General features: G+C 40.0%; 1 protein-coding gene across 5 annotated transcripts in view; it reads right to left on the bottom strand.

Moving 5' to 3' along the window:
• The window catches only part of dlgap4b (discs, large (Drosophila) homolog-associated protein 4b), a 270,261-nt gene that overhangs the window by 104,742 nt on the left and 138,019 nt on the right, over positions 1-27,500 (bottom strand). For all 5 annotated transcript variants that reach the window (XR_009802238.1, XM_061875415.1, XM_061875413.1 and 2 more), the window contains exon 4: positions 21,404-21,444. The gene's annotated coding sequence lies outside the window, so the exon portion shown is untranslated. The remainder of the gene's footprint in view (positions 1-21,403; positions 21,445-27,500) is intronic.

The raw sequence follows: 27,500 nt of genomic DNA, 5'->3' as shown, positions 1-27,500 counted from the left end.
ACTGGAGGAGGAGGAATAGCTAAACATGCTTCACTACACACCATAGGAGGATACAATAGCTCACCGGCGTCACAATGTAAACAAACGCCATGGGTGGATCCACACCTGACATCCACTGTAATGATACCAAGTACAGGAGCGTATCTAGTTGATACTACTATGATTACATCGATATTTTTTCATCGTCACAAAGTCTTTTTTAATTTTTTTAAAATTCGTATTATATTCATAAGGTCCATCTGCAGTCAGCAGTTTTTTATCTACTTCTAAATCACTAATCCTGGTCTCCATGGCGACAAATAAAAGTAACTTTCTTACAAGTATCATTATCACTGGAGGAGGAGGACTAGCTAAACATGCTTCACTACACACCATAGGAGGATACAATAGCTCAGCGGCGTCAAAATGTAAACAAACGCCATGGGTGGATCTATACCTGACATCCACTGTGATGATACCAAGTACAGGAGTGTATCTAGTTGATACTACGATGATTACATCGATATTTGTTTATCATTTTAAATTGTATTTTTTAAATAGTATTATATTCTTAAAGTCCATCTGCAGTCGGCAGTTTTTTATCTACTTCTAAATTACTAATCCTGACCTCCATGGCGACAAATAAAGTAAGTTTCTTACAAGTATCATTATCACTGGAGGAGGAGGACTAGCTAAACATGCTTCACTACACACTATAGGAGGATACAATAGCTCACCGGCGTCACAATGTAAACGAACGCCATGGGTGGATCTACACCTGACATCCACTGTAATGATACCAAGTACAGGAGCGTATCTAGTCGATACTACTATGATTACATCGATATTTGTTTATCATTTTAAATTGTATTTGTTAATTCGTATTATATACTTAAAGTCCATCTGCAGTTGACAGTGTTTTATCTACTTCTAAATCACTAATCCTGGTCTCCATGGCGACAAATAAAGTAACTTTCTTACAAGTAACATTATCACTGGAGGACGAGGACTAGCTAAACATGCGTCACTACACACCATAGGAGGATACAATAGCTCATCGGAGTCACAATGTAAACAAACATCATGGGTGGATCCACACCTGAGAACCGCGCTCGTTTTGCCGACTTCTGACGGCCAAACAGCGAGGATGAGACCCGCCTCCTCCCAGATTAGTCAAACATCACCCCTGGGTGTGCTTAGCGGCTCATGAATATGCAAATTAGGAGTTTGACGCGCATTTGCCTACCAGGGTTTAACCTCCCTCATCGCCTGCTCTACGTGACGGACAGAGATCACCTGACTGCGCCCGATGCGTCTCGTCCAGAGCCCAGACCATCTGCCACATCGCACCGAATTAATGGCTCTCCGACTTATGGCGAGGAGGACGTGGGGAGAGAAGTTTGATGCCGGCAGGAAAATGAAAGCCCTGGCGTGCGGGAGGATGAGAGACGAGGAGGGCGAGCGAGGAGAAAGGTGAGGGGGAGGGGTCTGCGGCGATGCAGAGGAGGAAGAGGCTTCATGTTCCCCGGGTTCCACGTTCATCTACTCAGGACATTTTGTTGTGCTACAGAGTGGAATACATTCATTTTCCATCCCTCAAAATTCTACACACAATACCCTACAATGACAAGCTAAATCAGGCCTGGGCAGTCATTTTTAACTCGGGAGGGCCGGATTTAGGTTAGAAAATGTGTCTGGTGGTCGGGATATCAGATTTTTGGGAACACTAATGCAAAACCTCACAATAATGTGAAGTGAATGATATTTATATAGCGCTTTTTCTCTAGTGACTCAAAGCGCTTTACATAGTGAAACCCAATATCTAAGTTACATTTAAGCCAGTGTGGGTGGCACTGGGAGCAGGTGGGTAAAGTGTCTTGCCCAAGGACACAACGGCAGTGACTAGGATGGCGGAAGTGGGGATTGAACCTGCAACCCTCAAGTTGCTGGCACGGCCACTTTACCGACCGAGCTATGCCGCCCCACATGTCTGATTGAATGTAAAAATGTTATGACAGAGCAGCTGAAAAAGGGATTTTTTTTTTTTTTTACTGAATGAGACACCCAGAATGTACATGAAAATAAAGACTGTTACAATATTAATTAAAGCTGCAAGCAGCGTTGGTCGGGTCTGCCTTTGGTTGCTGCGGCCGCTACTCAAGCCCTGGTCTAAGTCAGACCAACATAGAGGTTTTTATTTCATGTCTCTACGACATTTCTAACAGAAGTTACATGCAGTTTTGTCTGGGTTTTTTCCTAGGGGGTGCTAGAGCGCAATTTTGATTTTCAGGGTTTATTTTTTAATTAGATGGCAATTTTCGCCAGTCCTGATGTGTGTGTAAAATTTGGTGAGTTTTAAAGCATGGTAAGGGGGTCAAATTATAGATCGGCGTTTCCGGATGTTGTTGATAAATGGCTTTTACTTTGTATAGTAGAGCTTTAACTTGCACTTTGAAGCATTTTAAAGGGGTCAAATTACAGCTCAAAGAGGCAAAAATGACATTTTTTAGGTTACTTTGCACAGGGGTTTTTTGAAGGCGCGTAAAATCAAAACCGGAGCAGTAATCAAAACTTTGTTCTATACTTTTAATCAGAAGGGTTCAATCTCTCCCCTGAGCGAGTTTGAAGCCGAAACGACAAAGGGCTCAGAGGAGATAACTTTTGAAAAAAGGTGACGGGTGTTTACAAAACTTTTATTTTGAAGGGGTAATTGCCAACTTCCTGTTGATTTTTCCTGAGACCTACATAGAAGTTTTTGTTTCATGTCTTTCCGGCATTCCTACTGGAAGTTCCAAGCAATTTTGTTTGTGTTTTCTTCCTAGGAGCAGTTTTTGCTGTGTTTTATTCAAAAATTGCGCTAGAGCGAAATTTTGAGTATTGGGATTTGGTTTTTTCATTAGTTCGCAATTTTTGCCAGTCCTGATGTGTGTGCCAAGTTTGGTGAGTTTTGAAGCATTTTAAGGGGGTCAAATTACAGCTCAAAAAGGCAAAAATAGCATTTTTTTGCGAAAATTTACCTTTGAATGTGTTTTTGCAAAATTTTGGTTGACTTTTGCCCTAGAAAGTAAAATTATGAAATCTAGGTCTAAGTCAGCCCTACATAGAGATTTTTGTTTCATGTCTCTACGACATTGTTAACGGCAGTTACAAGCAGTCTGGTTCTTTTTTTTCCTAGGGGGCGCTAGCGCGCAATTTAAATTTTTGCGGTTTGGTTGCTTAATATGTTGAGAAGGTACACAGTACCGATGTGTGTGTAAAATTTGGTGAGTTTTGAAGCATGTTAAGGAGGTCAAATTAGAGCGCAAAAGTGCGGAATAATGATGAAGAATCAAAGCTGCAAGCAGCGTTGGTCGGGTCCGCCTTTGGCTGCTGCCCCCGAGACCCACGGCCGGATAAGCGTTAGAAGACGCCTTGGAGCCACTATTTTGAGAATCTAATGCATTGTGAAAGTAATGCAGTTGTTGTATTGAAGTGAAAATATCAAACTTCCTGTAGATTTTTGCTAAAGTATGTCAATTATTAAAATGTAGGTCTAAGTGAGACCTACATGGTGTTTTTTGTTTCATGTCTCTCTGACATCCCTACCGGAAGTTACAAGCAGTTTTGTCTGTGTTTTCTTCCTAGGAGCAGTTTGTCCGTGTTGTATTCCTAGGGGGGCGGTAGAGCGCAATTTTGAGTTTTGAGGTTAGGTTTTTTCATCAGATCGCAATTTTTGCCAGACCTGATGTGTGTGTCAAGTTTGGTGAGTTTAGAAGCATTTTAAGGGGGTCAAATAACAGCTCAAAGAGGCAAAAATGACATTTTTTAGGAGACTTTGCACAGGGGTTCTTTGAAGGCGCGTAAAATCAAAACCTGAGAACTTATCAAAACTCTGTTCTATACTTTTAATCAGAAGGGTTCAATCTCTCTCCTGTGCGAGTTTGAAGCCAAAACAACAAACTCACTCAGAGGAGATAATGTTTGAAGAAAGGTGACCGGTTTTTACAAAACTTTTGTTTTGAAGGGGGGATTGCAAACTTCCTGTTGATTTTTGCTGGGGGTTGTCCATCTATGAAATGTAGGTCTAAGCGAGACCTACATAGAAGTTTTTGTTTCATGTCTCTCCGACATTCTTACTGGAAGTTACAAGCAGTTTTGTCTGTGTTTTCTTCCTTGGAGCAGTTTTTTCAGTGTTTTATTCAAAAATAGCGTTAGAGCGCAATTTTGAGTTTTGGGGCTTGGTTTTTTCATTAGATTGCAATATTCGCCAGTCCTTATGTGTGCGCCAAGTTTGGTGACTTTTGAAGCATTTTAAAGGGGTCAAATTACAGCGCAAAGAGGCAAAAATTGCATTTTTTGCGAAAATTTTATTTTGAAGGGGTTTTTTTCAACTTCCTGTAGATTTTTGCTGAAAGAAGTGAGTGTATGAAAATTGGGTCTAAGTCAGACCTACATAGGAGTTTTTGTTTCATGTCGCTATGACATTCCTAACAGAAGTTACATGCAGTTTTGTCTGTAATTTTTTTCCTAGGGGGCACTAGAGCCCAATTTTCATTTTGGGGGATTGGTTGCTTAATATGTTGGGAAGGTTTGCTATACCGACGTGTGTGTCAAATGTGGTGAGTTTTGAAGCATGTTAAGGGGGTCAAATTACAGCGCGTAGGTGCGGAATAATAATAAAACACAGCAGTTTCAATAGGGTCCTTGGACCCTAACTATGAAGGATAAAACACTGAATATTGAGAACATGTGAACATCACACCTCCTCTACAACCACACAGTTTACAGTCAACAAAAATGCAACAAACTCAGCAAAATATGAACGTGAAGGGTAAAAAAAAAAAAAAACACCTACAATCTGATGTGTCTGATCACTAAGCTTTAGAACTTTGTTGTGAAAATGCCCTTCCTCGTCTGTCCCTGGAACCCACACTTCAGGTTCCGGGAACACTCTGTGGAAACGCACCCCGCCCACAATGCTCGGTGCCTGGTCTGAGCTGCTGTGACTTACATTACCATGGTAACTAATTACATCACCATAGGAACTACAACCCCCGTTTCCATATGAGTTGGGAAATTGTGTTCGATGTAAATATAAATGCTAAGTCATTCACAAACAAGGATGGGGTGAGGGTCCCCAATTTGTAAGCAAATTGTCAAACAGTTTTAGAACAACATTTCTCAACGAGCTATTGCAAGGAATTTAGGGATTTCACCATCTACGCTCCGTAAAATCATCAAAATCACTGCACGTAAGCGATGATATTACGGACCTCTGATCCCCTCAGGCTGTACTGCATCAAAAACCTACATCAGTGTGTAAAGGATATCACCACATGGGTTCAGGAACACTTCATAAAACCACTGTCAGTAACTACAGTTGGTCGCTACATCTGTAAGTGATCATAGTAACCATAGTAGTAACCACGGTGACCATAGTAACTAATTAGATGACCACAGTAACTAACTTGATGACCATAGCAACTAATTAGATGACCATAGTAACTAATTAGATGACCATAGTAACTAATTAGATGACCATAGTTTCTAATTAGATGACCATAGTAACTAATTAGATGATCATAGTTTCTAATTAGATGACCATAGTAACTAATTAGATGACCATAGTAACTAATTAGATGACCATAGTTTCCAATTAGATGACCATAGTAACTAATTAGGTAACCATAGAAACTAATTAGATGACCATAGTTTCTAATTAGATGACCATAGTAACTAATTAGAAGACCATAGTAACTAATTAGATGACCATAGCAACTAATTAGATGACCATAGTAACTAATTAGAAGACCATAGTAACTAATTAGATGACCATAGCAACTAATTAGATGACCATAGCAACTAATTAGATGAACATATTAACTAATTAGAAGACCATAGTATTTAGCAATTGATTTGATGACCATAGTAACTAATTAGATGACCACAGTAACTAACTTGATTACCATAGTAACTAATTAGATGACCATAGTATTTAGCAATTAATTTGATGACCATAGTAACTAATTAGAAGACCATAGTATTTAGCAATTGATTTGATGACCATAGTAACTAATTAGATGACCACAGTAACTAACTTGATTACCATAGTAACTAATTAGATGACCATAGTATTTAGCAATTAATTTGATGACCATAGTAACTAATTAGATGACCATAGTAACTAATTAGATGACCATAGTAACTAATTAGATGAGCATAGTAACTAATTAGATGACCATAGTAACTAATTAGATGACCATAGTTTCCAATTAGATGACCATAATAACTAATTAGGTGACCATAGAAACTAATTAGATGACCATAGTTTCTATTTAGATGACCATAGTAACTAATTAGATGACCATAGTAACTAATTAGATGACCATCGTAACTAATTAGATGATAGTTTCTAATTAGATGACCATAGTTTCCAATTAGATGACCATAATAACTAATTAGGTGACCATAGAAACTAATTAGATGACCATAGTTTCCAATTAGATGACCATAATAACTAATTAGGTGACCATAGAAACTAATTAGATGACCATAGTTTCTATTTAGATGACCATAGTAACTAATTAGACGACCAGTTTCTAATTAGATGACCATAGTAACTAATTAGATGACCATCGTAACTAATTAGATGATAGTTTCTAATTAGATGACCATAGTTTCCAATTAGATGACCATAGTAACTAATTAGATGACCATAGTTTCTAATTAGATGACCATAGTTTCTAATTAGATGACCATAGTAACTAATTAGATGACCATAGTTTCTAATTAGATGACCATAGTAACTAATTAGATGACCATAGTTTCTAATTAGATGACCATAGTAACTAATTAGATGACCATAGTTTCCAATTAGATGACCATAGTAACTAATTAGATGACCATAGTAACTAATTAGATGACCATAGTAACTAATTAGAAGACCATAGTATTTAGCAATTGATTTGATGACCATAGTATTTAATTAGATGACCACAGTAACTAACTTGATTACCATAATAACTAATTAGATGACCATAGTAACTAATTAGATGACCATAGTAACTAATTAGATGACCATAGTAACTAATTTGATGACCATAGTAACTAATTAGAAGATCATAGTATCTAGAAATTAATTTGATGACCATAATAACTAATTAGATGACCATAGTAACTAATTAGATGACCATATTAACTAATTAGAAGACAATAGTATTTAGCAATTAATTAGATGACCATAGTAACTAAATAGATGACCATATCTAATTAGAAGACCATAGTATTTAGCAATTGATTAGATGACCATAGTAACTAATTAGATGACCATAGTAATTAGCAATTAATTAGATGACCATAGTAAGTAATTAGAAGATCATAATATCTAGCAATTAATTTGATGACCATAGTAACTAAATATATTCAATTGAATATAAGTTGAAAAGGATTTGTTGTATTCTCTCTTAATTGACTATTTCCACGAGGGTACAACTTGACCGGTGTCAGCATGTGTACTCGGGACTCGCTGCCATCTGTTCCAGCGCCGCGGCTAAAACAAGCTCCCACAAATGTTGTAGAAAAATGCCCCAGAAAAGAAGAACAGGATGTGCAAACTCCATCATAGCTCCCGGAGGCATGATGATCGGGGGTTGCACTACTTCATCACACATCCTCTACGCCACACTTGCTGAACAAATGATGTGGGACTGAAGCGGTCTAACCTTGTCCTAATTAGGCCCGATCTGTTCCGTCAGCGGCCTATTTCCACTGATATGAATTTGCCACCACCCCCCCCCCCCCCCCCTTCTGTTGTGATAAGCTGAGCTCCTTTTAGGCCGTCTCTGAAGACTGCCGGCCAAGAAAGAAGGAGGCACAGTGTCCCTGCCACCATTGGCGCCACCGCGCTCTTTCCATGCCCCCAAAACTATTTCCTGCCGTTCAAGAGAGCGTCTCAGAAGTTGCCACGAAAAGGGAGTCCAACTGGACGGACTTCAAGTGGGACTCCTTTGAAATGAGGCTATGATATTATATATATATTTTTTTTTTGGGGTAAATCTCAATTTAAAAAATGATTTTCTTCATGAACACACAAGCGAGTGAACCAGAGGCCGGCAACTTCGACAACAGTACATATGGTATGGTAAGGTATGGTATGGTATGGTATAGTCTTTATTGTCAACGAAACTTAGTTTTCAGCACAGCACCTGCCTGTTCAAGATTAGACAAACGAACATATTGCTCGTGCTGATGCCCAAAATGTCCAAAACGCGTCCAGCAAAGTCCCACAGGAAGGTGGGGAGAAAAGTGAGAAAAGTCGGTGAAATGTTCAAAAGTGCACTCAAACTCAAACTCGAACCCGGCTGGGACTCGAACCTTGGTAGGTATTTTGTAACATTTTGGGGGACTTTTGCCTACTTTTCAAATTTTTTCCCCCCTACTTCCTGTGGGTGCGTTTTGGACATTTTTTTGTATCCCGGGATTTGTGTGGTCGGCGGCGGGACTCGTGGGACTGGAACCCCGGGGAGGTATTTTGGACACAATTGGGACTTTTGAACATTTTGGCCGCCTTTTCCCCCTCTTCTTACCCGCCTTCCTGTGCACCATTGCTGGCTGTGTTTTGGACACTTGGACAAAAATAGTTTCAAGCATATTTTACTCAAAATAGGTCATAGAATGTTGGAAACAAGCTGTGGTATCTTACTGAGATCATTTAGGACCTAAACACTTCAAACAAGTAAAACACTCTAACATAAAATCTTATGTATGGACGCGCAAAATGCCCAAAATGTCCATAACACACCCAGCCGAGTCCCATGGTGAGGGGAGATGAAAGTTGGAAAAGTCAGCAAAAGTCCCTAAAATGTTCAAAATACCTACACAGGTTCGAGTCCCACAAGTTCCGCCGCCGGCCGGGATGCCCAAAATGTCCAAAACGCATCCAGCAAAGTCCCACAGGAAGGTGGGGAGAAAAGTGAGAAAAGTCGGTGAAATGTTCAAAAGTGTACTCAAACTCAAACTCGAACCCGGTTGGGACTCGAACCTTGGTAGGTATTTTGTAAAATTTTGGGGGACTTTTGCCTACTTTTCTCATTTTTTCCCCCCTACTTCCCGTGGGTGCGTTTTGGACATTTTTTTGTATCCCTGGATTTGTGTGGCCGGCGGCGGGACTCGTGGGACTGGAACCCCGGGGAGGTATTTTGGACACAATTGGGACTTTTGAACATTTTGGCCGCCTTTTCCCCCTCTTCTTACCCGCCTTCCTGTGCACCATTGCTGGCTGTGTTTTGGACACTTGGACAAAAATAGTTTCAAGCATATTTTACTCAAAATAGGTCATAGAATGTTGGAAACAAGCTGTGGTATCTTACTGAGATCATTTAGGACCTAAACACTTCAAACAAGTAAAACACTCTAACATAAAATCTTATGTATGGACGCACAAAAATGCCCTAAATGTCCATAACACACCCAGCCGAGTCCCATGGTGAGGGGAGATGAAAGTTGGAAAAGTCAGCAAAAGTCCCTAAAATGTTCAAAATACCTACACAGGTTCGAGTCCCACAAGTTCCGCCGCCGGCCGGGATGCCCAAAATGTCCAAAACGCATCCAGCAAAGTCCCACAGGAAGGTGGGGAGAAAAGTGAGAAAAGTCGGTGAAATGTTCAAAAGTGTACTCAAACTCAAACTCGAACCCAGCTGGGACTCGAACCCTGGTAGGTATTTTGTAAAATTTTGGGGGACTTTTGCCTACTTTTCTCATTTTTTCCCCCCTACTTCCCGTGGGTGCGTTTTGGACATTTTTTTGTATCCCTGGATTTGTGTGGCCGGCGGCGGGACTCGTGGGACTGGAACCCCGGGGAGGTATTTTGGACACAATTGGGACTTTTGAACATTTTGGCCGCCTTTTCCCCCTCTTCTTACCCGCCTTCTTGTGCACCATTGCTGGCTGTGTTTTGGACACTTGGACAAAAATAGTTTCAAGCATATTTGACTCAAAATAAGTCATAAAATGTTGGAAACAAGCTGTAGTATCTTACTGAGATCATTTAGGACCTAAACACTTAAAACAAGTAAAACACTCTAACATAAAATCTTCTGTATGGACGCGCAAAATGCCCAAAATGTCCATAACACACCCAGCCGAGTCCCACGGTGAGGGGAGATGAAAGTTGGAAAAGTCAGCAAAAGTCCCAAAAATGTTCGAAATACCTACACAGGTTCGAGTCCCACAAGTTCCGCCGCCGGCCGGGATGCCCAAAATGTCCAAAACGCGTCCAGCAAAGTCCCACAGGAAGGTGGGGAGAAAAGTGAGAAAAGTCGGTGAAATGTTCAAAAGTGCACTCAAACTCAAACTCGAACCCGGTTGGGACTCGAACCTTGGTAGGTATTTTGTAACATTTTGGGGGACTTTTGCCTACTTTTCTCATTTTTTCCCCCCTACTTCTCGTGGGTGCGTTTTGGACATTTTTTTGTATCCCGGGATTTGTGTGGCCAGCGGCGGGACTCGTGGGACTGGAACCCCGGGGAGGTATTTTGGACACAATTGGGACTTTTGAACATTTTGGCCGCCTTTTCCCCCTCTTCTTACCCGCCTTCCTGTGCACCATTGCTGGCTGTGTTTTGGACACTTGGACAAAAATAGTTTCAAGCATGTTTTACTCAAAATAGGTCATAACATGTTGGAAACAAGCTGTAGTATCTTACTGAGATCATTTAGGACCTAAACACTTAAAACAAGTAAAACACTCTAACATAAAATCTTATGTATGGACGCACAAAATGCCCAAAATGTCCATAACACACCCAGCCGAGTCCCATGGGGAGGGGAGATGAAAGTTGGAAAAGTCAGCAAAAGTCCCAAAAATGTTCAAAATACCTACACAGGTTCGAGTCCCACAAGTTCCGCCGCCGGCCGGGATGCCCATAATGTCCAAAACGCGTCCAGCAAAGTCCCACAGGAAGGTGGGGAGAAAAGTGAGAAAAGTCGGTGAAATGTTCAAAAGTGCACTCAAACTCAAACTCCAACCCGGTTGGGACTCGAACCTTGGTAGGTATTTTGTAAAATTTTGGGGGACTTTTGCCTACTTTTCTCATTTTTTCCCCCCTACTTCCCGTAGGTGCGTTTTGGACATTTTTTTGTTTCCCGGGATTTGTGTGGCCGGCGGCGGGACTCGTGGGACTGGAACCCCGGGGAGGTATTTTGGACACAATTGGGACTTTTGAACATTTTGGCCGCCTTTTCCCCCTCTTCTTACCCGCCTTCCTGTGCACCATTGCTGGCTGTGTTTTGGACACTTGGACAAAAATAGTTTCAAGCATATTTTACTCAAAATAGGTCATAAAATGTTGGAAACAAGCTGTAGTATCTTACTGAGATCATTTAGGAGCAAAACCCTTAAAACAAGTAAAAGACTCAAACATAACATCTGCCTAGTGAGAAGAATTATCTTACCAGACAGAAAATAAGCAAATATCACCCTTATTTGAGATATTTCATCTTACTTAGATTTCAGTTTTTGCAGTGTATGTCAGGCTTGCCCCTGACAGTTTCTTTGTGTTTTAGTTTTTCCTCTGTGTGTGTAGTATTTCCTGTCTTTAGTTCCTGTCAGCGCTCTTATTTTTCCTGTCTTTCTCCCTGAGCGCTGTTTCCTCATCAGCTGCGGCTGATTGGCACCTGACCACACCTGGTGTCAATCAGCCCGCTCCTATTTTTACCTGGTTTTCAAGACTCAAGATTGTTTATTGTCATATGCACAGTTAAACATACAGTTTGCCGTACAATGAAAATCTTACTTTGCTAGTCCGCCCTTCAACAAGTCAAACTGTTAGGGTTAGGGTTAGGGTTACAGTCACAATCAAAAGTTTACATACACTTGTAAAGAAGAGGTCATCCTCCTTTTTCATTGTCCCATTTACTCTTTGTGAAGCAGCCGTTCCACTGGCAGCAAAACAGGCCCAGAGCATAATACTACCACCACCATGGTTGACGGTAGGCCTAGTGTTCCTGGGATTAGAGGCCTGACCTTTTCTCCTCCAAACATATTGCAGGGTGTTGTGGCCAAAAAGCTACATTTTTGTTTCATCTGACATCACATGGACAAAGATAAGACCTTCTGAAGGAAAATTCTGTGGTCAGATGAAACAAAAATGGAGCTGTTTAGCCACAACACCCAGGAATATGTTTGGAGCTGAAAAGGTGAGGCTTTTAATGCCAGGAACACCATACCTACCGTCAAGCAGGGCTAGCAATAAGTAACACATTTTTGTGTAATAAGGGTATTATTTTAAGTCATTTTCTGGGTTTACGAAATGATTAACTATTTTTAAGTTGTTTTTCAATGAGTTACCCATTTTTGGGTTGTAAGGGTATTATTTCTAACTCAATTTCTGGGGTTTTTGAATGTTTAAATATTTTTGAGTTGTTTTTCAAAGAGTAACCCGTTTTTGGGTGATAAGGGTGTTGTTGTAACTCATTTTCTGGGTTTTCAAATTTATTAACTATTATTGAGTTGTTTTTCAAAGAATAACCCATTTTTGGGCGATAAGGTATTATTTTAACTACATTTCTGGGTTTTCAAAATAATTAACTATTTTAGAGTTGTTTTTCAATGAATAACCCATTTTTGGGTTGAAAGGGTATTATTTTAACTACATTTCTGGGTTTTCAAAATAATGAACTGTTTTAGAGTTTTTTTCAATGAGTAACCCATTTCTGAGTAATAAGGGTGTTGTAACTCATTTTCTGGGTTTTCAAATTTATTAACTATTATTGAGTTGTTTTTCAAAGAATAACCCATTTTTGGGCGATAAGGGTATTATTTTAACTACATTTCTGGGTTTTCAAAATAATTAACTATTATTGAGTTGTTTTCAAAGAATAACCCATTTTTGGGCAGTAAGGGTATTATTTTAACTACATTTCTGTGTTTTCAAAAAATGAACTATTTTAGAGTTTTTTCAATGAGTAACCCATTTTTGGTTGCAAGGGTATTATTTTAACTACATTTCTGGGTTTTCAAAATAATGAACTATTTTAGAGTTTTTTTCAATGAGTAACCCATTTTTGGGTTGAAAGGGTATTATTTTAACTACATTTCTGGGTTTTCAAAATAATTAATATTTGAGTTTTTTTTCAATGAGTAACACATTTTTGCATAATAAGGGTATTATTTTAAGTCATTTTCTGGGTTTACGAAATGATTGAATATTGTTAAGTTGTTTTTCAATGAGTTACCCATTTTTGTGTTGTAAGGGTATTATTTCTAACTCAATTTCTGGGGTTTTTGAATGTTTAAATATTTTTGAGTTGTTTTTCAATGAGTAACCCGTTTTTGGGTAATACAGGTGTTGTTGTAACTAATTTCTGGGTTTTCAAATTTATTAACTATTATTGAGTTGTTTTTCAAAGAATAACCCATTTTTGGGTGATAAGGGTATTATTTTAACTACATTTCTGGGTTTTCAAAATAATGAACTATTTTAGAGTTGTTTTCAATGAGTAACCCATTTTTGGGTTGAAAGGGTAGTATTTAACTACATTTCTGGGTTTTCAAAATAATTAACTATTTTAGAGTTGTTTTTCAATGAGTAACCCATTTTTGGGTTAAAAGGGTATTATTTTAACTACATTTCTGGGTCTTCAAAATGATGAATTGTTTTGTAGTTGTTTTTCAACAAGCAACCAGTTTTTGGGTTATAAGGGTATTATTTTAACTACATTTCTGTGTTTTCAAAATGATAAACTATTTTTGAGTTGTTTTTCAATGAGTAACCCATTTTTGGGTTGAAAGGGTATTATTTTAACTACATTTCTGGGTTTTCAAAATAATGAACTATTTTAGAGTTGTTTTTCAATGAGTAACCCATTTTTGAGTTGAAAGGGTATTATTTTAACTACATTTCTGGGTCTTCAAAATGATGAATTGTTTTGTAGTTGTTTTTCAACAAGCAACCAGTTTTTGGGTTATAAGGGTATTATTTTAACTACATTTCTGTGTTTTCAAAATGATAAACTATTTTTGAGTTGTTTTTCAATGAGTAACCCATTTTTGGGTTGAAAGGGTATTATTTTAACTACATTTCTGGGTTTTCAAAATGACTAACTATTTTTGAGTTGTTTTTCAATGACTAACCCATTTTTGGGTTATAAGGGTATTAACTACATTTCCGGGTTTTCAAATTGATAAACTATTTTTGAGTTGTTTTTCAACAAGCAACCCATTTTTGGGTTATAAGGGTATTATTTCTAACTCAATTTCTGGGTTTTCAAAATGATTATTAATCAATCAATCAATTTAATATGGTTTTTGGGGACCACATCTAGATAATTTTGCATAATTCACACAACTGTTGTACGTGACTCCTGAGGACCATTTAAAAAAGAAAAAAAAGTTCAAATTAAATATGTTATCATTTGGAACGGGCACCAAGTTTTTGTTCATGACTTGCGGGGACCACCCTTTCTACAGGTTGTGGAGGCAAACAAAAAACGAGGTCAAATGTCCACTGGCCAGTTAGCTCATAGACGTCTTTAAAACTCTGGATTGATGAAGTCATGTGCTGATCAGTCTTACTGGGGACCCTGGGGGAAAAAGAGTTAATATGGTTCATGGGGACTAAATTTAAATCGTTTTGCATAATTCACACAAATTTGTACGTGACTACTGAGAACCATTTAAAAAAAAAAAAAAAAAAGTTCAAATAAATATGACATGATCCACAGAATTATTTAAAAAGCTTTCCCTTTAGGGAACTTGTTGTTTGGTCCCCATACCGTATGAAGTCCCCTAAAGGTGTGTAAACAGAGCAATGTCCCCATTAAGTCAAAATTGCCAGAACACACACACACACACACACACACACACACACACACACACACACACACACACACACACACACACACACACACACACACACACACACACACACACACACACACACACACACACACACACACACACACTCACACACTGGTTATCATTTGATCAGAACTTGTGGGGACCACCCTTTCTACAGGTTGTGGAGGCATAAAAAAAAATGCCTCACACTCAAACTAAGCAGTAAACATGTTTTATGGGCCAAAGCTTAAACATCACTTATATGGATCTGACTATCATTTGAAAAGGTTTCTCTTTCGGGGACATGTATTTTTGGTCCCCATACCGTCTGAAGTCCCCTAAAGGTGTGTAAACAGAGCCATGTCCCCATTAAGTCAGCATTGCCAGAACACACACACACACACACACACACACACACACACACACACACACACACACACACACACACACACACACACACACACACACACACACACACACACACACACACACACACACACACACACACTGGTTATCATTTGGAATGGGGAGCAAATTTTCGATCAGATCTTGTGGGGACCACCCTTTCTACAGGTTGTGGAGGCATAAAAAAAAATGCCTCACACTCAAACTAACCAGTAAACATGTTTTATGGGCCAAAGCTTAAACATCACTTATATGGATCTGACTATCATTTGAAAAGGTTTCTCTTTCGGGGACATGTATTTTTGGTCCCCATACCGTCTGAAGTCCCCTAAAGGTGTGTAAACAGAGCCATGTCCCCATTAAGTCAGCATTGCCAGAACACACACACACACACACACACACACACACACACACACACACACACACACACACACACACACACACACACACACACACACACACACTCACACACTGGTTATCATTTGGAATGGGGAGCAAATTTTCGATCAGATCTTGTGGGGACCACCCTTTCTACAGGTTGTGGAGGCATAAAAAAAAATGCCTCACACTCAAACTAACCAGTAAACATGTTTTATGGGCCAAAGCTTAAACATCACTTATATGGATCTGACTATCATTTGAAAAGGTTTCTCTTTCGGGGACATGTATTTTTGGTCCCCATACCGTCTGAAGTCCCCTAAAGGTGTGTAAACAGAGCCATGTCCCCATTAAGTCAGCATTGCCAGAACACACACACACACACACACACACACACACACACACACACACACACACACACACACACACACACACACACTCACACACTGGTTATCATTTGGAATGGGGAGCAAATTTTCGATCAGATCTTGTGGGGACCACCCTTTCTACAGGTTGTGGAGGCATAAAAAAAAATGCCTCACACTCAAACTAACCAGTAAACATGTTTTATGGGCCAAAGCTTAAACATCACTTATATGGATCTGACTATCATTTGAAAAGGTTTCTCTTTCGGGGACATGTATTTTTGTTCCCCATACCGTCTGAAGTCCCCTAAAGGTGTGTAAACAGAGCCATGTCCCCATTAAGTCAGCATTGCCAGAACACACACACACACACACACACACACACACACACACACACACACACACACACACACACACACACACACTCACACACTCACACACTCACACACTGGTTATCATTTGGAATGGGGAGCAAATTTTCGATCAGAACTTGTGGGGACCACCCTTTCTACAGGTTGTGGAGGCATAAAAAAAAATGCCTCACACTCAAACTAACCAGTAAACATGTTTTATGGGCCAAAGCTTAAACATCACTTATATGGATCTGACTATCATTTGAAAAGGTTTCTCTTTCGGGGACATGTATTTTTGGTCCCCATACCGTCTGAAGTCCCCTAAAGGTGTGTAAACAGAGCCATGTCCCCATTAAGTCAAAATTGCCAGAACACACACACACACACACACACACACACTCACACACTGGTTATCATTTGGAATGGGGAGCAAATTTTCGATCAGAACTTGTGGGGACCACCCTTTCTACAGGTTGTGGAGGCATAAAAAAAAATGCCTCACACTCAAACTAACCAGTAAACATGTTTTATGGGCCAAAGCTTAAACATCACTTATATGGATCTGACTATCATTTGAAAAGGTTTCTCTTTCGGGGACATGTATTTTTGGTCCCCATACCGTCTGAAGTCCCCTAAAGGTGTGTAAACAGAGCCATGTCCCCATTAAGTCAGCATTGCCAGAACACACACACACACACACACACACACACACACACACACACACACACACACACACACACACACACACACACACTCACACACTCACACACTCACACACTGGTTATCATTTGGAATGGGGAGCAAATTTTCGATCAGAACTTGTGGGGACCACCCTTTCTACAGGTTGTGGAGGCATAAAAAAAAATGCCTCACACTCAAACTAACCAGTAAACATGTTTTATGGGCCAAAGCTTAAACATCACTTATATGGATCTGACTATCATTTGAAAAGGTTTCTCTTTCGGGGACATGTATTTTTGGTCCCCATACCGTCTGAAGTCCCCTAAAGGTGTGTAAACAGAGCCATGTCCCCATTAAGTCAGCATTGCCAGAACACACACACACACACACACTCACATACTCACACACTGGTTATCATTTGGAATGGGGAGCAAATTTTTGATCAGAACTTGTGGGGACCACCCTTTCTACAGGTTGTGGAGGCATAAAAAAAAATGCCTCACACTCAAACTAACCAGTAAACATGTTTAATGGGCCAAAGCTTAAACATCACTTATATGGATCTGACTATCATTTGAAAAGGTTTCTCTTTCGGGGACATGTATTTTTGGTCCCCATACCGTCTGAAGTCCCCTAAAGGTGTGTAAACAGAGCCATGTCCCCATTAAGTCAGAACTGCCAGAACACACACACACACACACACACACACACTCACACACTGGTTATCATTTGGAATGGGGAGCAAATTTTCGATCAGAACTTGTGGGGACCACCCTTTCTACAGGTTGTGGAGGCATACAAAAAATGCCTCACACTCAAACTAACCAGTAAACATGTTTTATGGGCCAAAGCTTAAACATCACTTATATGGATCTGACTATCATTTGAAAAGGTTTCTCTTCCGGGGACATGTATTTTTGGTCCCCATACCGTCTGAAGTCACCTAAAGGTGTGTAAACAGAGCCATGTCCCCATTAAGTCAGAATTGCCAGAACACACACACACACACACACACACACACACACACACACACACACACACACACACACACACACACACACACACACACACACACACACACACACACACACACACCGAGAGTGTGCCTGACAAGCTCAAAGAGGCATTATTCCATTATTCCGAGGGCACTTCAGCAATGAACCTGAGCTGTGCTTCCATTCCAAAAATGCAGCTTCATTTAAAGGAAGTCAATCAAGATGTATTGTCGTGGGAAGAAGTCGTCCCTTCAGAGCACACCAGACTTGAATGAAGGCCTAACAACTCCGCTCGGCGTTTTATCACGCGGCCTTGGCGGTTTTAAACACGTAAAAAGCATCCAAGTCTCAAGCCGAAAGCCGCGTGTGGTCTTCTGGACAGCTTTTGACCAGTAACAAAGCCTTACATAAATCATGATCATAAACTGATAAAAGTTAATTTAATGTTTAATTGACTTTCTCTAAATATCCCAAAATAGCCATCATAGTCTCTTCATGTCATTTTATGCTCCAGTGTTGCTTTTATCCAATCAGAATTCAGCTAGAAATCGTCACACATACAGTTGATAGACAGTTTGCTATGCAAATTGACGGTAAATTTAACCCACAAAGTCCGAAGGAGAGCGAAAACGTTGATTAGGTCGCGGATAATTATTCGCCAGGCCACTTTCAAGAAGGATATTTCGAAGAGAAGCTAGATCTCGTGACATTGCTGGTTTTTACGAGCAGAGGAGCATGTTCGGCAGCGCGCACACGCAGAGTACTTACGAGCAGGCAGTGTAGACAGAAAAGGGAGAATGGACGCATTTTGGTGTAAAAAGTAAAGATAAAGGTGAAGTTATAAAACTGACATAAACCATGGTACTATGTGTGGAACAATGGTATCATGTGTGGACATAAACCATGGTACTATGTATGGACATAAACCATGGTACTATGTTTGGACATAAACAATGGTACTATGTGTGGAGATAAACCATGGTCCTCTATGTGGACATAAACCATGGCCCTATGTGTGGACATAAACCACGTACTATGTATTGACATAAACCATGGTACTATGTGTGGACATAAACCACAGTACTATGTGTGGACATAAACCACGGTACTCTATATTGACATAAACCACGGTAATATGTGTGGACATAAACCACGGTACCATGTGTGGACATAAACCATGGTACTATATACTGACATAAACCACGGTACTATGTGTGGACATAAACCACGGTACTATGTGTGGACATAAACCATGGTACTATGTGTGGACATAAACTACGGTACTATGTGTGGACATAAACCATGGTACTATATATTGACATAAACCACGGTACTATGTGTGGACATAAACCATGGTACTATGTGTGGACATAAACCACGGTACTATGTGTGGACATAAACCACGGTACTATGTGTGGAGAAAGAGCATTGTACTGTTTGGACATAAACCTTGGTCCTATGTGTGGACATAAACCACGGTACTATGTGTGGACATAAACCACGGTACTATGTGTGGACATAAACCACGGTACCTTTGTGTGGACATAAACCACGGTACCATGTGTGGACATAAACCATGGTACCATGTGTGGACATAAACCACAGTACTATGTGTGGACATAAACCATGGTACCATGTGTGGACATAAACCACGGTACTATGTGTGGACATAAACCATGGTACTATGTGTGGACATAAACCATGGTACTATGTGTGGACATAAACCATGGTACCATGTGTGGACATAAACCATGGTACATCACTGAAGGCCGAGGCACGAAATGCCGGGGCCTCCACTGGTTTAGACCAAGCTAGAAACCTAATCCACATGAAAAAAATGCCCTTGGACTGACACACTAAAGCCACAGTTTGGTTCTCCTCCCCGGCGGGCGAGGTCTGGCGCCTGCCAGGGGTGGACCACGTGACGGGAAACCGCCTGTCAAATCCCCGGGTGACGTCACAACAATACCCTAATGGCCGTCTGTCAAGCTGTCAGCTGCGCCGGGTGGGGGCCGTCGCCATGACGACGAGCACAAAGCCAAGATGTTACGTTAGATAGCACACACGGAGATGACATGTAGGTGACGGGGTCTACAAAGGACTTTATCAGGGCAGATCTGGGCCTATTTTGAAAGGTTTAGAGGAAAATCTACAAACCCCGTTTCCATATGAGTTGGGAAATTGTGTTCGATGTAAATATAAACAGAATACAATGATTCGCAAATCCTTTTCAAGCCATATTCAGGAGTGGTTTCATGCATATTTGTACCTGCTATCGCAATGTCATCAAGCTAGCCTTGTTAGCATTAGCTAATATGCTAACACATCTCTGTTAGTATTATTAACTAACAATGGCATTCTTTTTGTATATTTTAAATTTCATGAATTCAACAAAACGTTATTTATTGAGTCTGTTTAGCTTTAGTGGGTCCATGACTATGACTTCTGTTTTGTTTGATCAGCCGTTTTACTGCCCTGTTACAGAAACTGTTTGAATGTGAATAAACATCTACAGAATATTTACAACAGGAAGAAAGCAACATTTGTGATGTCTGTGTGATGTCTGTAGGAGTGGTTTCATGCATATTTGTACCTGCTATCATTATGTCATTAAGCTAACGCCGTTAGCATTAGCTAATATGCTAACACCTCTCTCTGTAAGCATTATTAACTTGCAATGGCATTGTTTTTTTTCATAAATTCACCGAAACGTGACTGTGGAATTATTGAGTCTGTTTAGCTTTAGTGGGTCCATGACTATGACTTCTGTTTTGTCTGATCAGCCGTTTTACTGCCCTGTTACAGGAACAGTTTGGATGTGAATAAAAATCTACAGAATATTTACAACAGGAAGAAAGCAACGTTTGTAAGTTTTACAATACACCCAAAACAATTCATACTTACTAAAGTGTCCCATGTGTGATGTCTGTAGGAGTGTTTTCATGCATACTTGTACCTGCTATCATTATGTCATCAAGCTAACGCCGTTAGCATTAGCTAATATGCTAACACCTCTCTCTGTTAGCATTATTAACTTGCAATGGCATTGTTTTTTTTATAAATTCACCGAAACGTGACTGTGGAATTATTGAGTCTGTTTAGCTTAAGTGGGTCCATGACTATGACTTCTGTTTTGTTTGATCAGCCGTTTTACTGCCCTGTTACAGAAACAGTTTGGACGTGAGTAAACATTTACAGAATATTTACAACAGGAAGCCGAGAGGAAGGTTACTTTTGAAATTTGGATTTGACTTTCTCATCCTGCCGCCTGCTCGTCCCCTTTGAAGTTCGCGCTTGCGGGGGAATGGCAATTAGCCTACAAAAATAACGTTATCCAGTCGGGAGGTTAGGAGGTTCAAGGCTGCGGCGTTGTTCGCTCGGGTTTATGGAGCGATAAAAAAAAAGAAGAAGTAATGAAGTAAAAAGACTCACATCGGGAGGTCATTGCTCATAAGTCTTGAAGCAAAAGTCACCTGGAAGAGAAAACATGGCGTTATTCTCCAGAAAATCCCTAAGCTGAGGTCTTCACGCGCGTGACGGACGGCGTTGAAATAATCAGACGGAGGGCTGCGGTGCCGGAGGGTGAGCAGCGAGGCCACGAAAAGTCTACTTTTACTCTTCTCTGACCTACTTTTCTCGCTCTGCCACGGCCCACGGAGGCACCGCTCGCTTTAGCACTTTTCAATCACAGCGGGCTCCCGCTCATCCATATTCTGCCCGCTTGCGCAACACCTGCCACGGCAATGTTGGGCCAGGACTCGGCAAACACTACCCGCACCACAAGGCCACGGTGCACATAAGGGGCGGCACTCAGGGCCGAGCGTCGGTATGAATATAGGAGAAGCTTCCACCATCAAAACATTATAAATAATGAATAAATGGGTTGTACTTGTATAGCGCTTTTCTACCTTCAAGGTACTCAAAGCGCTTTGACACTACTTCCACATTTACCCATTCACACACACTGATGGAGGGAGCTGCCATGCAAGGCGCTAACCAGCACCCATCAGGAGCAAGGGTGAAGTGGCGCGGTTGGGAGAGTGGCCGTGCTAGCAACCTGAGGGTTCCTGGTTCAATCCCCACCTTCTACCAACCTCGTCACGCCTGTTGTGTCCTTGAGCAAGACACTTCACCCTTGCTCCTGATGGTTCGTGGTTAGGGCCTTGCATGGCAGCTCCCTCCATCAGTGTCCCCCATAACAATGTGACCTCGGACTACGTTAAGGTAACGTGTGGAGTTCCCCAGGGTTCAGTCCTTGGCCCTGCACTCTTCAGCATCTACATGCTGCCGCTAGGTGACATCATACGCAAATACGGTGTTAGCTTTCACTGCTATGCTGATGACACCCAACTCTACATGCCCCTAAAGCTGACCAACACGCCGGATTGTAGTCAGCTGGAGGCGTGTCTTAATGAAATTAAACAATGGATGTCCGCTAACTTTTTGCAACTCAACGCCAAAAAAACGGAAATGCTGATTATCGGTCCTGCTAGACACCGAACTCTATTTAATAATACAACTCTAACATTTGACAACCAAACAATTAAACAAGGCGACACGGTAAAGAATCTGGGTATTATCTTCGACCCAACTCTCTCCTTTGAGTCACACATTAAAAGCGTTACTAAAACGGCCTTCTTTCATCTCCGCAATATCGCTAAAATTCGCTCCATTCTGTCCACTAAAGACGCTGAGATCATTATCCATGCATTTGTTACGTCTCGTCTCGATTACTGTAACGTATTATTTTCGGGTCTCCCCATGTCTAGCATTAAAAGATTACAGTTGGTACAAAATGCGGCTGCTAGACTTTTGACAAGAACAAGAAAGTTTGATCACATTACGCCTGTACTGTATATACCTTTATATACATATATACATACATATATACCTGTACTGTATATACCTTTATATACATATATACATACATATATACCTGTACTGTATATACCTTTATATACATATATACATACATATATACCTATACTGTATATACCTTTATATACATATATACATACATATATACCTGTACTGTATATACCTTTATATACATATATACATACATATATACCTATACTGTATATACCTTTATATACATATATACATACATATATACCTGTACTGTATATACCTTTATATACATATATACATACATATATACCTATACTGTATATACCTTTATATACATATATACATACATATATACCTGTACTGTATATACCTTTATATACATATATACATACATATATACCTGTACTGGCTCACCTGCACTGGCTTCCTGTGCACTTAAGATGTGACTTTAAAGTTTTACTACTTACGTATAAAATACTACACGGTCTAGCTCCATCCTATCTTGCCGATTGTATTGTACCATATGTCCCGGCAAGAAAACTGCGTTCAAAAGACTCCGGCTTATTAGTGATTCCTAGAGCCCCAAAAAAAGTCTGCGGGCTGTAGAGCTTTTTCATTTCGGGCTCCAGTACTCTGGAATGCCCTCCCGGTAACAGTTTGAGATGCTACCTCAGTAGAAGCATTTAAGTCTCACCTTAAAACTCATTTGTATGCTCTAGCCTTTAAATAGACTCCCTTTTTAGACCAGTTGATCTGCCGTTTCTTTTCTTTTTCTTCTATGTCCCACTCTCCTTGGTGGAGGGAGTCCGGTCCGATCCGGTGGCCATGTACTGCTTGCCTGTGTATCGGCTGGGGACATCTCTGCGCTGCTGATCAGCCTCCTCTTGGAATGGTTTCCTGCTGGCTCCGCTGTGAACGGGACTCTCGCTGCTGTGGTGGATCCGCTTTGGACTGGACTCTCGCGACTGTGTTGGATCCATTATGGATTGATCTTTCACAGTATCATGTTAGACCCGCTCCACATCCATTGCTTTCCTCCTCTCCAAGGTTCTCATAGTCACCATTGTCACCGACGTCCCACTGGGTGTGAGTTTTCCTTGCCCTTATGTGGGCCTACCGAGGATGTCGTAGTGGTTTGTGCAGCCCTTTGAGACACTAGTGATTTAGGGCTATATAAGTAAACATTGATTGATTGATTGATTGAATGTGTGTGTGAATGGGTGAATGTGGAAATAGTGTCAAAGCGCTTTGAGTACCTTGAAGGTAGAAAAGCGCTATACAAAATAACCCATTTAACCCATTTAATTGTCTTGCTCAAGGACAACGGACGTGACGAGGTTGGTACTAGGTGGGGATTGAACCAGGGACCCTCGGGTTGCGCACGGCCACTCTCCCACTGCGCCACGCTGTCTCATTTATCTTTTTTTCAATTAAAAAGCTCAAGTAACTTTTTTAATTGCTATTTTTTACATAATGTTTCAAAATGTATTTATTGATTTTTTTTTAATTAAAAAAAGGTTAAGTTAAGCTTAATATTATTATTATTCTTTATATAATTATTATGTATTTATACTTTAGTTTTATATAACTTTATTTTTTGACTTGTTTTTAAAATTTATTTTTATATTGTATTCTAAAAACACAGTTTAAAAAAAAGGGTTAAGCAGCTTTACATTAAGCAGCATTCTTCTAAATCAGGATTAAAAATAGAGTTGTTTTTTTGAACTGAAAAAATTCCCGGTTTTGCCGAAATTCCAGGAATTCCGTGATATAATTTTTCAGTTCAAATGTTCCTACTTCAACATTTATCGACCAATTTGAAAAATTCAAATTTCAGCTCATTCACAACATTCTAAATATTGAGCAGTTTAAAAAAAAAATTTTTAAGCTTCCACCATTTCCACATTTTTTTAAATTGATTCAAAACATTCCAACTTCAAACTGTTCAGCCAATTCTGAAAAAAATCCCAGATTCCCCGGAATTCCCAGTTTTCCAGGACATTTTCCCCACTTAAAATGAATTGGTGAGGTGGCGACTTGTCCAGGGTGTACCCCGCCTTCCGCCCGATTGTAGCTGAGATAGGCGCCAGCGCCCCCCGCGACCCCAAAAGGGAATAAGCGGTAGGAAATGGATGGATAAAATGAATTGGGCATTTTTCAAACGACCACCATTTCCACATTTTTCAACCTACCTAAATGCGTTTTTTGGGATTTTTTGTTTCCATTGTTGAGTTGAGTTTAAGTTTAATATGAGCATGCTGGGCATTTTTCAAACTACCACCATTTCCACATTTTTCAACCTACCTAAATGCGTTTTTTGGGATTTTTTGTTTCCATTGTTGAGTTGAGTTTAAGTGCATCCCAATTTCCAGTTGATCTTTTCAGCATGTTGGAAAAGGAGTAGGAAGAAGCAGAGTTTATTTAATATTACCCCTTTTCCTTTACATATCAGTTGCGAAAATTTCTGTTCACTTCCTGTCCTCAATTGAGTCACAATATACTCTCTAAGTAATCCAGGGTTTCCCGCAGCGCTTTGTTGTTAAGACGACCGCCTAAACAACAAAGAGCCACCGCCTAAACAAAAAAAAAATAAATAAATAAAATGAAAAAATTATTATTATAATTTTTTTGTCCTGTTAAGCATGATGAGTTGAGCATATGTCAGCTTGTGGCCCCACTTTTAACTATTATTGCAAACGCTTAAGTCATCAATTTGACATAGTCATTATCAATATTTACTGAGTCAAAAAAAATGACATACTTAATATCTCAGGTTACTAGGACGGTTTTGTGTTTAGTTTTTACTTTACGGAAAAAATATGGAGATATATATTGTACTGTATATTGCCACTCAGCATTACGGAGTACAAAACACAACCAAAAATTGTAGGCTTCTTCACGCGACGAAGCCGGCCTACTTCACAGCAGTCTGTAGTCTATTGCCCCCCCAGGCTGTGGTGTGAAATAAATAAATAAATTAATTAATTAATTAATAATAATGTGACCAAGTAGTTCTCAAGCAAGATAATTTGTTTATTTACTTTACCAGTTTGGTGAGAGAGACTACGGTGGCCTATAAAGGACAAAACGGCGTTTAAGAAAGAGCTCACAGTCCAGCTCCAACAAGCATTGACACGATAAAAATACTCAGAAAGTTGATTTTTCTAACAATTCTCCTCGAGTTTTGCCAGCCGGAGGTTACAATTCCTAATATGGTGGAGTTTTTCTAATATTTTTTTGGGAGAGTTTGAATTATATTCCAGAACAATGAGATGTATTTGTGAGGGAAAAATGTCCGTTAGACATTGCACTGCTTTTTAATTAAAAAGGAACTGCACTTTTTTGGGTTAGGAGGGATTGTAGCCATCACTCACAATCTTTTTTATAAGACAAGAACACATTTTTCTTTCTTTATGCACTGAAATTAGTCAAATACAGCATGTTCAGGGTGGCTGACGATGCAGCTAATGAGAGCCCTCTAAAAACATCCAAAAACCCGCCAACATGTCCAGACCTGCATACTAACTAAGATAACTAATTGGCAAGAAAGTACAAAAACCCCAAAAGCAGTGAAGTGGTAAATAAAAAGAGAATACAACAAATCCTTTTCAACTTATATTCAGTTGAATAGACTGCAAAGACAAGATATTTCATGTTCACACTGGAAAACTTTGTTATTTTTTTGCAAATTTTAGCTCATTCGGAATTTGATGCCTGCGACTTTTTTCCAAAAAGCTGGCACGAGTGGCAAAAAAGACTGGGAGAGTTGAGGAATGCTCATCAAACACTTATGAAGAGGTGAACAGGCTATTTGGGAACAGGCGGGTGCCATGATTGGCTATAAAAGCAGCTTCCGTGAAATGCTCACTCGTTCACAAACCAGGACGGGGCGAGGGTCACCACTTTGTCGACGAATGCCTGAGCAAACTGTTTAAGAACAACATTTCTCAACCGGCTTTTACAAGGAATTTAGGGATTACTGCACATAAGCCATGATATTACGCACCTTGGATCCCTCAGGTGGTACTGCATCAAAAAGCGACACCGGTGTGTGAAGGATATCACCACATTGGCTGAGGAACACTTCCGAAAACCACTGTCACTAACTTCAGTCGGTCGCTATATCTCTAAGTGCAAGTTAAAACTCTACTACGCAAAGCCAAAGCCATTTATCAACAACACCCAGACACGTTTTTGTGGGTTCAAGCTCATCTACGATGGACTGATGCAAAGTGGAAGACTGTTCTGTGGTCTGGCGCGTCCACATTTCAGAGAGGAAAAGAACCATCCCGATTGTTCTAGGCGCAAAGTGTAAAAGCCAGCATGTGTGATGGTATGGGGGTGTATTAGTGCCCAAGGCATGGGTAACTTACACATCTGTGAAGGCACCATTAATGCTGAAAGGTACATGCAGCTTTTGGAGCAACATATGTTGTTCATCATGGACGCCCCTGCTTATTTCAGCAAGACGATGCCAAGCACAACAACGTGGCTTCGTAGTAATTGTACTTTAATATGCCATATCACAGCATCTACTTATATGACTCAATGCAAACAAACTTCCCTAGTCATGGTGCAAAAAATAAATAAAGCTATTTTTGCGTTTGCCTTGTATGAATATAAACAGTTACTTTTTTGATAAGCACATACACGAAATGATATGCCAGGGGTGTCCAAA

Source organism: Nerophis ophidion, linkage group LG16, assembly GCF_033978795.1.
Source record: "Nerophis ophidion isolate RoL-2023_Sa linkage group LG16, RoL_Noph_v1.0, whole genome shotgun sequence".
NCBI lineage: Eukaryota > Metazoa > Chordata > Actinopteri > Syngnathiformes > Syngnathidae > Nerophis > Nerophis ophidion.
This window is presented reverse-complemented; position numbering and strand designations above follow the sequence as displayed.